At 44.8% G+C, this 14,827-nt stretch overlaps 1 protein-coding gene across 2 annotated transcripts in view; it reads right to left on the bottom strand.

The window, feature by feature from the left end:
- Window positions 1–339: 339 nt before the first annotated feature.
- Window positions 340–14,827, bottom strand: part of LOC18427388 (uncharacterized) — a 107,591-nt gene continuing 93,103 nt past the window's right edge. For both annotated transcript variants that reach the window (XR_016061459.1, XR_002279838.2), the window contains 4 exons: window positions 2,498–2,571; window positions 1,764–2,402; window positions 1,542–1,679; window positions 340–1,433 (listed from right to left, as the gene is read on the bottom strand). The gene's annotated coding sequence lies outside the window, so the exon portion shown is untranslated. The remainder of the gene's footprint in view (window positions 1,434–1,541; window positions 1,680–1,763; window positions 2,403–2,497; window positions 2,572–14,827) is intronic.

Here is a 14,827-nt window from a genome sequence, read left to right as displayed (position 1 = left end):
AAAATAATTCTTTTATTTATTGCAATAAATAATACTAGTCAAATATTGTCTGAAAAATCCTAAAAAAAGCTGTAAAATTAAGAAAAAAATTAAAAAAAATTGGGTTCGGGCTTACCTTGTCTGCTTCAATCTCAAAATTGAGCCGCAAATCTCTCCATTTCAATGAAATCAGGAGTCTTGAAATATATGTATTTCTGTGATCATTAAAATCCTCAACTTTTTATCGAAAAAAACTGAAAAACTGGGCCAAAATCAAATGAATGGAAGATTTTTCATAAAAAAACTGATGAACACCAAAAAATACACCAAAACTTTTCCAAAATCGGTCTAATCTGTGAGTTTTGATTCAATATTGATGGATTTATAGAGGATTTGAAGGTATAGTACAATAATCGAGCAAAAAAAAAAAAAAAATGGCAAGAAAAAGCAACAAAAAGCTGCAAAAAATGGCGCATCACGGGTTCTGCCCAAATAACGTGCACTGTTACAAATAATGGCCGTTATTTTTTTTGGCCACATTATTTTGTTATATCACCCGATATAACGCCAAACCGGACCGACTAGTTTTTTAGCCGATTTTTTCAGGACAATGTGTTTTTTTACTAGTACACTAAAACCGAACCTCATCGGAATCGCCACCCCATTGGTAGCAAGCTAACCGACCGATTTTTTGACACTGCTGTCACTATTAGCGTTGCCTTCACCATCTTGTTCTCCATCATCATTATCTTCTCCATCATCATCCTCTTCTCTGTTATCATCGTCTTCTTCTCTTTCACTATCATCATCCTCACTTTCACTTTGCACTTCTCCACCCATAGTCCGCGATGTCTCCTTGGTACCTGTCTCTACATAAGTGCTATTCAACAGCGAATCATAAGCCACCTGTACATAACGCCTGGATTTCCCTGCTAATACTTCATTATTAAGTGCATCTTGTAGTAACTCTATACATGTATGTCACTACGCGTGTAGAATAAACATATAATAAATAGTATACCAATCTACTATCCTGGGATTGGCCTGCAAAGGTTTGTACATGGGATTGGCCTCCGGAGGTTCGTACATGAGATTGTGACTGCGACGAGGGGGAAAATGGGGTTTTTCTTTGCATAAACATGTTGCACCAGGCAATGTACTTTTATGTAAGTACCCCACCAGATTTATCTACAACTACCTTAACAACATTACGTTCTCGTTGTTTTCAATCTTTTATCTATCTACCCAATTCTATAGTCCAAGAAGTGGTGTAAACCAATCTTCTCCCTCCTATCCCACTTGGGTGGCATAACAGGAATGCCTTGCAACTTCCCAAATTGTCGCAACACGCGATCGAACATATAATGCTCTACAATGTTGAAACCGATGAGGTATGATCGACAGATGAAGTATTCTGCAATTTCATGCGACTCCTCATACGGTTGCCAGGTCACCTACAAAAATAAGCATGAGATATTAAAAACAAGGCAAGGCATTCCTATTAGATTATAAGCACAGGTTCATTATCTACTAGATTATAAGCACAACAGCCAATTACTAACCATATCAAACGAGATGCCATCAAATGAGATATTTTTGTGGTGTGTTTGTTTCTTCCACATGCAAGCCTTAGTCATTTCTGGGTTTATAACCAATGTAAACTTGATGGCTAGAGCTAAATAATGCTCATAGATCTAACACTGTGGAAAAAGTAAAAAGTAAGAAGCCAAAGATAGTGAGAAATTGAAATATTCTAAAATTTAATAATAAAGAGAGAGAAATACCTGTAGTAAGGTTGCTGACCCACTAAAATGATTATTTTCCCCACCGGTGACGTTAGACAACGAACGATACAAGAAAGCAAGTGCCGCAACACCCCATGCACATTTCCCTGCCTCATCAAAATCTCAAAACAATTGCAAGTATATTGAAAGCGTCGATCCTTTAGATGAGTCGACAAATATAGTTGTATCGACTAAATAAAAGAGATATGCTCATATGTGTTGCATGAGTTGTAATTTGGTCGGCTTTTTTGGCAGTTGGCCTAATCGACTCATCAACCATGTATGTTTTAGACGTATCGGGGTGACATCCTTAGGGCAATCTCCCATATACTCCTTGACGAAAGCAACATAGTCTTCAGGCCTGATGCAGATTATAGGTTCACATGTCACGGGTATCCTTAATGTCTACCACACATCGTATAGGTTTGAAGCCATTTCACCGATGCTTAGAAATGCAGTATTCGTGTTCTTGCACCATTTTCCTATAAATGCCCTCACTAGATTACAATCGATATGCGATACCCCAACATCCATCAATGGGCTCAACTTGGTCTTTTGAATTAGAGGTACTTGTTGTTGATCGATCTTCCATTTTACTAGGGCTGGAGTTGATTCGTCAATACGAAGTATATTTTCCTCCTAAAATGAAAAATAACAAGAAATTGTAATAGTCAATAACATGAGAAATACCTAATTAATGTAAATCATTAACTAAAACAAATAAACAATCATACCTCTTGCCTTTGACTTGAGGAAGTCGATGGCTCCCCTGTGCCTCTTAGTTGTTTCGGGTCTTGCATTGCTAATTCTATTTTCATAATTGGCATAAAAAATTAACCACAAGTAGCATATCCAATAAAAAAATAGATAGAACAGTGACATATCCAATATATGTGTGCTAATCCCACGAAATGAATTAAACTGGAACAAACACTATAAACAAATCACTAGCATATCCAATAAAAAAGAGAGACGAAAGTGGCATATCCAATATATGTACTGACAAAATTTCCCACAAGTGGATGCTACAATTTAAAAAGACAGAACAATCAAGATAACTAAAAAATATGCCTTCAAGTGGGTGCTTTACAAATTGTCCTGTTGTGACCAGTTCCTTTGCACCTACTACAGTGAATAGGTCGTACTGATACTTCCTGTGACTCAATGCGTTTCTTTTTAGGTCGGTCAGGGGGTCATCTTGAGTGAGGTGGAAGTACTCTTATTCTATTTGAAAGAAGTTGTCGATGTATATGCCCAGATAGATCGATCAAGGTAACTGACATGATAGGTTTGGAATATGTTTCACAAAACTTTGTAACCATGAAATAGTCTTCACAATAGTCAACGAGATCCCTATTCATCCATTGAAGACTTTTACAAGTATGTTTGCAGGGCAAGCCGGTTATTTGCGAACCCTGGCATTCACATTCTCGTGTAATTATAACTACCTTATAATTCATGTGATCACCCCTTACTTCAAATACTGCTCCACTTGATACAGTGACGCTAATGGAAAGGGATTGTTGTATGATCTTTCTGAGTTCGTTTTACGCATGCATGGTAAGTGTTGTAGTCTGGTTCCAGCTTCCAAGCTGCTGGTGGCCATTAGTTTCATGATTTGTCTTCTAGTCAAGTCAATGCACTGGAGAATTAACATATCTTGTGCTTCTAGAATCCACTTTTTATATGACTCAGCCACATTGGTTGTTACTTGATTATATCGTTTACCCTTGAAGGTGACGTGACCCAATGGTTTGGCGATGCTTCCATGAACCACTTGAATGCGTCCTCAGAAATTGACCTAATTTCATTCATCTTTCAAATTACTCTTGCGGCCTGTATGCTCTACTTGCTCCGACAAAGTATTTTACAACTGCGTTCTTAATATCATTAGGTATGTATTTTAATTCTTTCTCGAAATTCTCCACTAAATGACACTTACAGAAGGCATGATGAGCATTCTCAAAAACTTGATAGATAGTATCAACTAGGCCAGAGTGTCTATCAGACAAAAAAGTTTCACGATTTGTCCCAATAGCAATCTTTAGAGATTCCAAAAGCCATACCTAGTTGTCGGTACTTTCGGCATCCACAATAGAAAATGCAGCAGGAAACATTTGTTCTTTCCCGTCGAGTGAGTTGGCAGCAAGTAAAGTTCCAAGGTCTTGTACCTTCAGTGATGTCCCGTCGAGAAATAGAAGTGGACAACATCCACTTGTGAAGCCATGTATTTAGCCATAAAATCTTAAGAACATTCGACAAAATCTTCCATCTTACCATACTTATCTTGTCGCATGACCACCAGGTTTCGCCTTTGTTTGAAGATATTTTGCAGCACCATGAGTCCCCGATACGGAATAAAAGGGATAAACTGGTCAATAAAGCCTTACAAACAGCAGAAATTTTGATAGTCTCAGAATGGCCTCAAAACTGGCCAAGATCTTTCTAAAGACTCCAAAAAGCCTCCTGCCAAGTTTTGTCGCATTCCGACATGTCTAAGGCAGTGCAGAGTAAGAAACAATTTCGGCAGAATCAACCTCTAACACCTTGAAATGGACCCCTATAACTACAACCGTACCTTTGGAGAATCAAACGGCCGTGAGACTATCACCACTAGATCTAGAACGGTTGAAAAGCCCCAAGAGAAAGTTTTAGCTTAAACAGACGCTCCAAGAAGAAGTTATAGGCGAAACATCAAACCAGGAGGAGTCACACGCTATTCCTGTGTGGCCACTCTGCAACTAAATTCCATTAAAGGAGTAGTCACGAATAGTGACTTGCAGGCGCTATTTCTCCCTTGTCCCGAATCGGATCGCACTCAAATTTTGTGTGCGTGTTCATCTCATTGAGACGAGTGTTTGATATGTGGCACGACCCGTGAAGACTCTCGAGTGCGAAGAAAAGCTAGAGAGAAGTTGCTAATCCATGACGAAAGTTGCAAGAAAATCAATAGCAACATGCCTTGCTCGAGCGGCCGAATCATGAAGTTCATGCATTAGATTGACGCAAGAACAATTCCATCGTGTGCGTAAAGTCTAGGGCTATCGCTGGCCTGAACCCCGTACATAATGAACGGTCAGATTTCACACACGAAGCCAGTGAAGTGACTGTAAATTCCTGTGCTGGAATTCCATATTCCGGCTAAAATTATAAAGTTGCAAACTCCTCATCTCGTCATGAAATCGAGTTACATTTGTGGCCACGCAATCATGACAGCATGCTCAGTGTGATCCAACGAAGAAATCACAAAAAAGCATCAAGGAACGACCACACTAACGATCCGAAGTTTGCAAGTATCATCTAAATTTCAAGTCTCACGATCATGGCCTAAAAACACGATCCATGGCTCGAAGTTGGTACCAAATCGATTGCCATGCCGAGCCCTACAAGAAAACAATCATCTTTCGATCAAACGGGAATCAAAGGGATCATCCACGAAAGATCACTCAAGTTCTAGGACAGCATCAGGGACTCTTTTGGAATTCCACGAATTGTTAGGAAGGGGCAAATCTGTCATTTTGCACCCTATTTTCTTATTTTATTTAATTCAATTTAATCTTAATTTTCAGCAATTAGGATTAATTTTAATCAATCCACCCATGTTTGTGCACAACTATATATATATCATGTACTATCATTGTACTCAAACCCTTGAAACCTTTAGTAAAAAGAGAACTTTGCTTAGTAAAAATTATTATTTCATCTTATTGTTGGGTCATGCTGTGAGAGAGAGAGAGAAGGAGAAAGAAACTTTTGTGCGATACCCTTAGGCTCAAGGTAAATCTTTCTCTCTCTACTTTTCTTTTATGTTCTTTTCTGCTCCTATGCTCTTTCTTTTTCTCTCTCTTCTTCTGTTTGTTCTTTTTCATCTGAGCTTCTCTTAGAGGCCAGTGGCAGTGTCGTGCATGCCTCTTTCTTTTCATTTTTTCCTTTTCCTGTGGTTTCACAGGTCGCGCATAGTGATGGCAGTGCCATGCGCGAGCTTCTTTCCCCTACTTTTCGTTCGTCTCTGTCTCTCAACGAGGTTTACAGATGACACTACTCATTGCCGTCCGAAAATGTGTTCTTGACACCTCAATGAGCAGTACAGATGGCAAAGCCTATCGCCGCCCGTAGGGATCTCATCCTTTTGCGTGCTTATCGTAGACGTCGATGCCTATCGCTGCCCGTGAAGGGTCGTGGCAATAACTATCGTTGTGTGCAAGCTCCTCTCTTACACCCTATGTCTATCGCCACCCGCGAAGCGTCGCGGCAACAATTATCGCCATCCCCAAGCTTTCTTCGTGCGCTCAGGGCTTATCGTTGTCCGTGAGCTTTCTTCGTACGCTCGATGCTTATCGCCATTCGTGAGCCCCTTTAATGTGCTCGACGCCTATCGCCGTCCGCAAGCCTCTTTCTTACTTCCCATGCCTATCGTCGCGTGGCTCAGAAGGAACTATCACCGTGCGCGTCACGATGGGTTATCGCTGTGTGCTTCATAAGAGGCTATCACCGCCAGCAGGGGTGTGCTGCCTTCACGTGTTGCTAAATGGCCATGCCTAACGTCGCCTGTAGTTCACTGTGAGCAGTAGTGTCTAGCGCAGTCCAAGGGCTGTGATACTTCTACTCCACGGCTGAGGGTGGTGAGGCTTAGCGTTGTTGGGACCTCATTTCTTCGCCATCTCACACCTTCTTTCCATCCTCTTTTATTCTCACTTGGCTGAGGGTAGACCCAGTCTAGCACTGTTGTAGCAGTCTGGCTGTCGAGCAATATTGTCGTCGTGCTGGTTCTGAGTACCATACCCATCTTACTACCACTCCGAGTTGGTCACTGTCCAGCTATCATGCTAGTCTCGTCCTTTCATCAAGTTTTCTTCTCTTTTCTATCTCTATTTGAACCTTCCACTCCATCATCCTCACATATGATGTACATTGCCCTAAGACAAGGGTGGGTCCCTTTGGCCCACTTATCTTGAAAGTTAACCATGTTAATACAGTGCAGAAAACAAGATGATCACAGGTCAAGGGAGACGAATCCAAACCAGTTGAAGCGAGCCAGCCCGAGTAAGTCTCGAACCCACCTTAAATTCCTCTCTCGTCGGTTGGTATACCTGCCCTTACTCTTGAGCAAGGTTCCTGAGAAAGCGATCTCAAATCCCGGGTTCCTTAAAACCCGAGATACGTGCTGCCAGATCATCTACATCCGAAGGGTGAGATCGAGGCACATAACCAGATTGGCGACTCCACTGGGGACTTACTACCCCTCCTTCAGTTCGCTCTTGTTTGATTAATTTCATCTTTTATTTCTGCATCACATTTCATGGCATCTGGGTTGTTCAACCCATTCATCCGAGTTGGGGATATTCTTATCCCTTCATTGTGACTGTCCTAGTGAAGCGAGCCTCTCAGGTCTCATTCCCTACACTCCTCTTGAGCTAGGACTCACAATCCGGTTCCCAGGTTCTCTCGTGGATGGGCACGAGAAGGGACTTTAAGGCCTCTGACTCCCCGCTTGCTAGCCCTTGGGGACCCTCCCACAAGGCCCCTCGCATTAGTAGCATGCCTACCACCCACAACATGCACCCTACTACTGGCAAGTCCCTTGCCAGTCATATTGCTGGGGTACGCTGGAAGGCTGCCCTACCCACTTCTGCGAAAGGCAAGCCAATTGCCCTTGCTTCTGAGGATCGCCGCAAGGCCACCACATGGTCCTTCATCACCTCGAGCTCCTATTTCTAGAAGTTCGATGTACCAAGTCAGAGACCCTAAGGCCTCCACCTCTCGCACACACCCAGAGGCTAATGGTTCGCCCACTCGAGCCACACCTTAGGGCAACTTACACCCTTCCCTAAGCTCGCATCCAAGGATAGGCCCAGTCAGGCTGAACCCTATGCACACCATGCATCTGCATCCCACAACTCTGGAAAATGTCGGTTCTGCGCCAACTCGAGCGCAGGAGGGTCGACCACCTCGTTCTCCCTCTCAGCACACATAGCTTCACCTTGTGAGAGATAGGTTCCTACCTAGTCCCTCACAGACACAAGCTCATAGGTCTCGACTTTCTAAGGCCGAACAAACTAACTGAGCCCGGGCTGACCCCCAAGTCACCCGGACAACTAACTCTGAAGGTGCACATGCACCGAATCTGTAGGTTCCTTCTCGACCCCGACTTAGGCAGAGTTGCGAACCAGCTCCTTCTCCTATCATCCCTCCTTCACAAGGTAAACATCTGAAGACCTAGTACTCAAAGGTTTTCTTTAAGAGTACCATCTTGAGTCAGCCGCCCTTGTTCAAGCATCCACTGGAACCCCACAAGGGAACTCGGGGCAAGGGTCTAATGGTAGATAAAGGCCTACAGCCTCCCAGGCAACAGTTCAGATTACCTTCTATCACTGGACCGCACTCTTTGGCCTAGCTGCTAGACATGACCTTCATGTGCTCAAGAAAGACGGGGCAATCTAGATCCCAGGCTCAATTCTGGAGTGGAGTTTACTACAACCTCAAGATTAAACAGAAGAGAGGCCTGCAGCTTCTGACTAGAGAGCCTCTCAAGGTAGTCGAGGTTACCCTTCTTGATAACCTCCTGCCCTATAACCCCTTTTCCCCTCTTCGACTTCTTGAACCTAAACCAGAGGTTAGAGAACATTGCTCGGTGGTGACCGTCACAGAAAAGAACCGAGCTACCAAGAAGACACGGTTCCAAGACAGTCAAGAACAGGTTCTCATGTGGCCAGTTTACAAGACCCAGGTCAAGTCGGGGCATGCTGAGCCCCTACGGACCGACTTGCCACAGACAACTCGCCAACCTCGGTAGTCCACTACTTCACCTAGCTCTGACCCTTCGAAAGAAACAGTCAGTGTCATGGTGATTGACGACCCATCTGACGCCTAAGAGGAGCATATGAATAGGTTCGAGGCATTGGTACAATCCATCCTCGAGTAGATGGATCGCCTAGAAGCTTCCAGATCCTCTTCTCCTCCCCATGAGACCGACTCCCCGCCTGGTGAGGATGCAGCTCCCAAGCAAGCCTCTGCACCACCCTCCCAAGATAGCTCGACTCCTCACACAGTCTCACAAGCCGACATAGACGCCATGGTGACCCATAGCCTCACGAACAAGGTCCTGAGCATCCAAGGGGCGCCGCTTTATCAAAAGCCGTAACTCTCATACATTGACCAGGTGTCGTTTCCCCTGAACTATCAAAAAGGGAAACTCCCCCTGTTCGATGGTACTACGTCGTTGCAATAACATATCGCCCACATTCAAGCAACTTGTAGAGAAACGACAACTGATGAGTAACTCCTTATTCATCAATTCATTGAAACTCTCGAGGGGTCAGCCTTTCAGCGGTATGCTCGGCTGCCTCCAAGCTCGGTACGCACATGGTGGGAAATGGAGAAGTTGTTCTACTAGCGTTTCTACGAGGTCTAGAGAAACGTAGAAACCATTAAGCTCCTTACACTGACTCAAGATCTTGGTGTGCCAGTCGACAAGTTCATCGTCCGATGGAGAGAGTTGGCCACCTATCATGCCACTCCCATGACAGAAAAAGAAGCGGTTCAGACTTGCATACGAAATATGCTGCCTGAGATCGCTCTGCACGTACAGGCTTCGAATCCAACCTCCATGTCAGAGCTCATCTCTAAGGAAGTTTGTATTGAGGACTGTCCAAACACCATGGTGGATCCCAGCAACAGTCCTCCAGCTCGGGAAATGGTCGGGGCAATGGCAACTCTCGCGGCAACAATCGGGGCAACCAATAAAAAGGGGTGATTAGCATAACTGTTACTGTGACTTACACCAATAAAGCTGCCCCTTGAACCTTGGATCTCTCCAAAGGGGTAGTCATGACCAAGGCACAGGCAGCACTATAGTCCTATAACAGAGTCTCGCCTCCTAAATATCCAAATCTAAGCGACTATTGCATTCAACACTAGAACAAGATGTACCCTTCGAGAAGGAGTGTGTTCCGGCGCTGCTATGGCTAGTATTGGAGTAGAACATGAACCAGCTGCCGGAGGTTAAAGCCCCAGAGCAGGTTGGATAGGAAACAAATGAGAGATATTGTGCCTATCACAGGAGAGTAGGTCACCCCACTCAAGAATGCTATACTCTCAAGGACATCATCGAAGCCCTCATCAGCAAGGGCCGAATAAAACTCGAGGAGCTAAAGAGAGAATTTGGGGCAACTGAGGCCTCTCATGTGGTGACAATCCATGAGGATGATGAAGCACCCACTGTCCTCCATACAATATTCTCTATGATGATCGAAGAGGCCATGACCTCTACAAATGTACTGGCTTCCATGAGGTCTTGGCAAAGAAGATGCAGCAATGCTAAGAAGCTCATGGCAACCCCGAAGGACATCCTCAGGTCCTTACTCCACCAGTACAAGAAGACCTCTTGACACAAGCCTAGAAGAGTACTGAGCCTGACCCTCTACCGGACCTCTTCGAAGCGATGCACCAATAGGGTCTCGTCACACCCAAGCCCTCCAGGCAACCTAGATGTCTAGCCCAGGGGACAGAAGATCTCTAGAGTCCATATCACTAGGTACGGGGCCACGAGCTGGGGGAATGCTCTGACTTCGAAGCTGTAGTTACGGAGAAGGTTCAGAAAGGTCACATTATTTGTGCCGTCCTCCCAGAATGCCTCGAAGCCATCACCCCCGTCTAAGAGAGAGTTCCACTACAAGCCCCTTATGAGGATACTCTAAACCCTTATGAGCCCTCAACCTCTCAGGCATGGGAAGTCTACCATGGGCAAAGCAGGCTCAAGTCCTTAAAGCGTTAGGCAGTCCGCCAAGCCAGGGCCACACATCAACTTGTCATGATGGACCGTACGCCTCTCAAAGGATCCAGAAGGAGATGAACGCCCAGGTCGGCTCGTCGAAGGAACCACATCCCTCAACCACCAGTCGAGGAAGAATTTCTCAGACCCTTCCTCCACTCCCAACCTTGCGGGACTTCATCCCAGGCACAGCTCGCCTTATCTCTTCATCCAATCAGGAGGACGTCCCTGAGTCATCAACTGCTCAGGGCACATCCGATATGGGTGAGGATGTTAAAAGCATCCCAGTCAGAGCCGGGGCAAGACCTAAAATATTTCCCTGCATACGTCCAACCTTGGTGACAATGTAAAAAGCTGCCCAGAACCTAACTATGCTTCTTTTTCTTCTCCTCCCTCTTTTAATCTCTTTCACAAGTGCAACTCGACAGTGTCCAGACTTCGACGCTCTAAACAGAGAACTCGAAGGGACCAACATCAGCAAGTTGCATCGGAAGCGCCTTAGAAAGATGCTTGCCCAGGCGGCTGGCTTCCTAACATTCGCCAGCGCCCTGGCAGCCCAAGCCAAGATCGAGCCATCTTCAAGCTCCTATTCCCATGAGGCCTGCCACATGATCCAAGTTCACGAGGCACAATCCAACTCGGGGCAAGTCCTGAGTGAGCCTGTTAGGACACCATGGAATCCACGATCATTGAATCCCAAAGCCAACCTCTGTGGCTCGAAAGGACAACCATGTGCGAAGCTGACCCTTTCATTATCTGGTCTGATAAGGGGACGAAAATATCCTCCCACGTTGGGACCCTCCTAGAAGTCGAAATGTCAGGGTCATGGGTCTCTGCACTCAAGGTTGATAAGGAGTAACCTGAATCCCCTAATGAAGAGTTGCAAGAAGCTCCAGAAGAGTGGGAAGAAGGTGGTCAGGCCATAGTTGACGAGCATGAAGAAATAAACTTAAGGGATGAAGCCGACTTAAGGCCAACTTTCATCTCGGTAAAAATGTCCCCCGAAGAGAAAGAAAGTTATATCTCCCTACTCCGTGCAAACCGGGTCGTCTTCACTTGGCATTATCGTGAGATACCAAGTCTAAATGCTCAAGTCGCAGTCCATCGTCTCGGTATTGATCCATCCATCAAGCCCATAAAGAAGAAATCAAGAAGGTTTAGACCCGACCTCGAGATGCAGATCGATGCTGAGTTGAACAAGCTCAAGCAAGCCAGATTCATACAAGAACTCAAATACCCAAAGTGGCTTGCGAACGTTGTCCCAGTCAAGAAGAAAAATGGCCAAATCAGGGTTTGCATTACTTTCATGACCTGAACACTGCCTGCCCGAAGGACGACTTTCCTTTGCCATTCATGGAGATGCTCATTGACTCCATGGCTCATTGCCAAATTTTGTCCTTTATGGATTGATATTCCGGTTACCACTAGATCAGGATGGCACCGGAGGATGAAGAGGCCACTGCATTCTTGATCTCAAAAGGTGTCTTTTGTTACATTGTGATTCCTTTTAGTTAAAAGAACACCGCTGCCACATACCAGCGAGCCATGATGACCATCTTCAGGGACATGATGCACAAGGAGGTCGATTGCTACGTGGATGACTTGGTGGTGAAGTCTGAAACAAAAGACGCTCACATGAAGGGCCTTGAAAAGGTATTTGAGCAACTGTGACGTCACCAACTCAAGATGAACCCCTTGAAATGCGCCTTTGGCGTATGCTTGGGTTGGAGATTGAGCCGGTCAAAATCAAGGCGATCCAGGGCATACCACCACCTACAAATCTATGCGAGCTTCAGTCCCTCCAAGGACAGCTGGCCTACATTCGAAGGTTCATCATGAACTTCTCAGGATAATACAAGCCCTTTTCGCACCTCTTGAAGAAAGACACCCCCTTCATATGGGATGAGGAGTGCTAAGCTACACTTGATGATATCAAGCTGTACTTGCTGAATCCTCCAATACTTTCCACTCCGGTGTTAGGGAGGCCTCTAATTCTATATGTGACCTCTTTGGATGAGTCACTTGGGGAACTCCTAGCACAAAACAATGACGGGGTAAAAGAAAAAACACTCTATTATCTCAGCCGCATGATGCAGGGTGCTGAGAAGAATTACCCTCCCATCGAGAAGATGTGCCTAGCCTTGATCTTTGCGGTACAGAAGCTTTGCCACTACTTGTTTGGTCACGAGGACAAGCTAACCTCAAAGGCGGACCCGGTCAAGTTCCTTATGACTCGCCCATGCCTGTCAGGACGCTTAGCCAAGTGGGCATTATTACTGATGGAGTTCGATGTCACGTATATACCATAGAAGGCCGTCAAAGGTCAAGCTTTAGCAAACTTTCTTGCAGCTCACCGATCCCTTCGGAATCTCCCCTGTCAAGCGATCTCCCGGATGAAGAAGTTTTTCTGTGCAATGCTAACTTGGCCGTGGGAGATGTACTTCAATGGAGCATTTCAATCTGATAGAGGGGGTGCCGGAGTCATGTTCCTGACACCTGATGGTGGAATGATTCTTCTATCCTTCTCGCTCGTGAAGGCATTTTCTCATAATGAAGTTGAGTATCAAGCCCTCGTAATCGAATTGGAGATCGCTCAAGAGCTAGACCTAGAGCAGCTAAACATCTTCGGTGACTCTGAGCTCGTCATCTGACAGCTTAAGGGAATTTATGACATAAGGAAGGATAGTCTCAAACCTTATCATGACACGGCCAAATCTTATCTGGCCCAGTTCGACAATTTCTCCTTAAGTCATGCTCCTAGAAGGCTAAACTCATAGGTCGATGCGCTCGCAAAGCTCGGGGCAATCATTCAATTGTCTTCACCTGAGCCCACACCTGTTTGGGTAATAGAATGGAGACATGTTGACTTGCAAACTAAATTTGATGCAGATGAAGAGAGAGATGTCTTCCTTGAAGGTCCCCCTTACCCATTTGGAGCACTCCTCTCAGCCAAGGATGCCATTAAGGTAGAGCAGAAATATCCCGAGGAAAAGAATCCAAGGCTGAGATCCAGGAGCCCGATTCTTCTACCCAATGTGTGTAGAGGTTGAACAAGCAGAAGACTGGAGGGAACCTTTCATCAACTTCATAAAACATGGAAGGCTGCTTGAAGATCGAGCAGAACGCAATGGTATACGATGGATGTCTACCAAGTATACCCTTCTTGATGGGGATGTTCTCTTTCGTCGATCATTTGATGGAATCCTCCTCAGATGCGTAGATACAAGAGAAGCAAATAAAGTACTTGAAGAAATGCATTCAGGTACCTGTGGGCTGCATCAATCCGGCCCTAAAATCTATGAGCACTGCTTACATCGTAGAATCGAGCGATCTAACTATGTAGATCACCTCGATCTGACACTTCAAAATGATAAAAATGAAAAGGAAAATATATGGTAGAGAAAGTGGAAACAGCCAAATTCAGATCTGAGATCAAATCTGCCCGAAAACAAGCAGACGTGCTCTCAGATCTGTGGTGGAGCCAGTGTGATCCGAAGTAATTCAAAACAAGATTTTCAATGGAAACAAATCAAATCAGATCAAAAATAAATAAATAAAATAAAATAAAAAGAAATGAAGGGATAATGAGTACCTGACCGGACGGGATGGTCCAGGACTCTCGAGCCCCTGAGGGCTCGCCCGTATCAGAACCGGTTCCTCTTTGCCCTTCTGATCTGACCATGTCAATCTCTAGGGTCTCATCTTCGTCATACTTGTCCCACTTAGTAGGGTCATCAGAGTTCGGGGACGAAGAGTTTCCTCTAAGAAGACTCAAAAGATCTTCTTCAACCTCTTGGAGGTGAAGATCGCCAACGAATATGAATTGACTGGGATCATCCTCTTCGTCTCCATCCTCAATCATATGAATGATAACATCATCCTTTGAGTTACTCGGAGCTCCCGTTTCTTTGGTCGTTGTGGCCGTATACTTGGGGAGAGGGTTTATGAAGATACCCATCTTTTGATTAGATTCCTAAATAGGTTGATTTCTAGGTTGATTTCTAGGTCCGACACTGATGTCACCCCTATTGATCAACCCTTGAATCACCCTCTTCAAATAGAAACATTTTTGGGTATCATGAGCATGGTTTCTATGCCACTTGCACCAGTTGTTCTTATCCTTAACCACAAATTATGGTTCAGATGGTGGCAGGAGTTGAACTATGTTTTTCTTCAAGAGTGACTACAACACTTTTCTAACGGGTATTTGAAAGGATCGAAGTTGTCCTCTCACCATCGATTGTTATTTTGAGCATTAGCTCTAGGATGACCCCTTTGATTTTGATTCCTGTTG

This window comes from Amborella trichopoda, chromosome 8 (genome assembly GCF_054954075.1).
Source record: "Amborella trichopoda isolate Santa Cruz 75 chromosome 8, AtrichopodaSantaCruz75HAP2 v2.0, whole genome shotgun sequence".
NCBI classification, from domain to species: Eukaryota; Viridiplantae; Streptophyta; class Magnoliopsida; order Amborellales; family Amborellaceae; genus Amborella; species Amborella trichopoda.
This window is presented reverse-complemented; position numbering and strand designations above follow the sequence as displayed.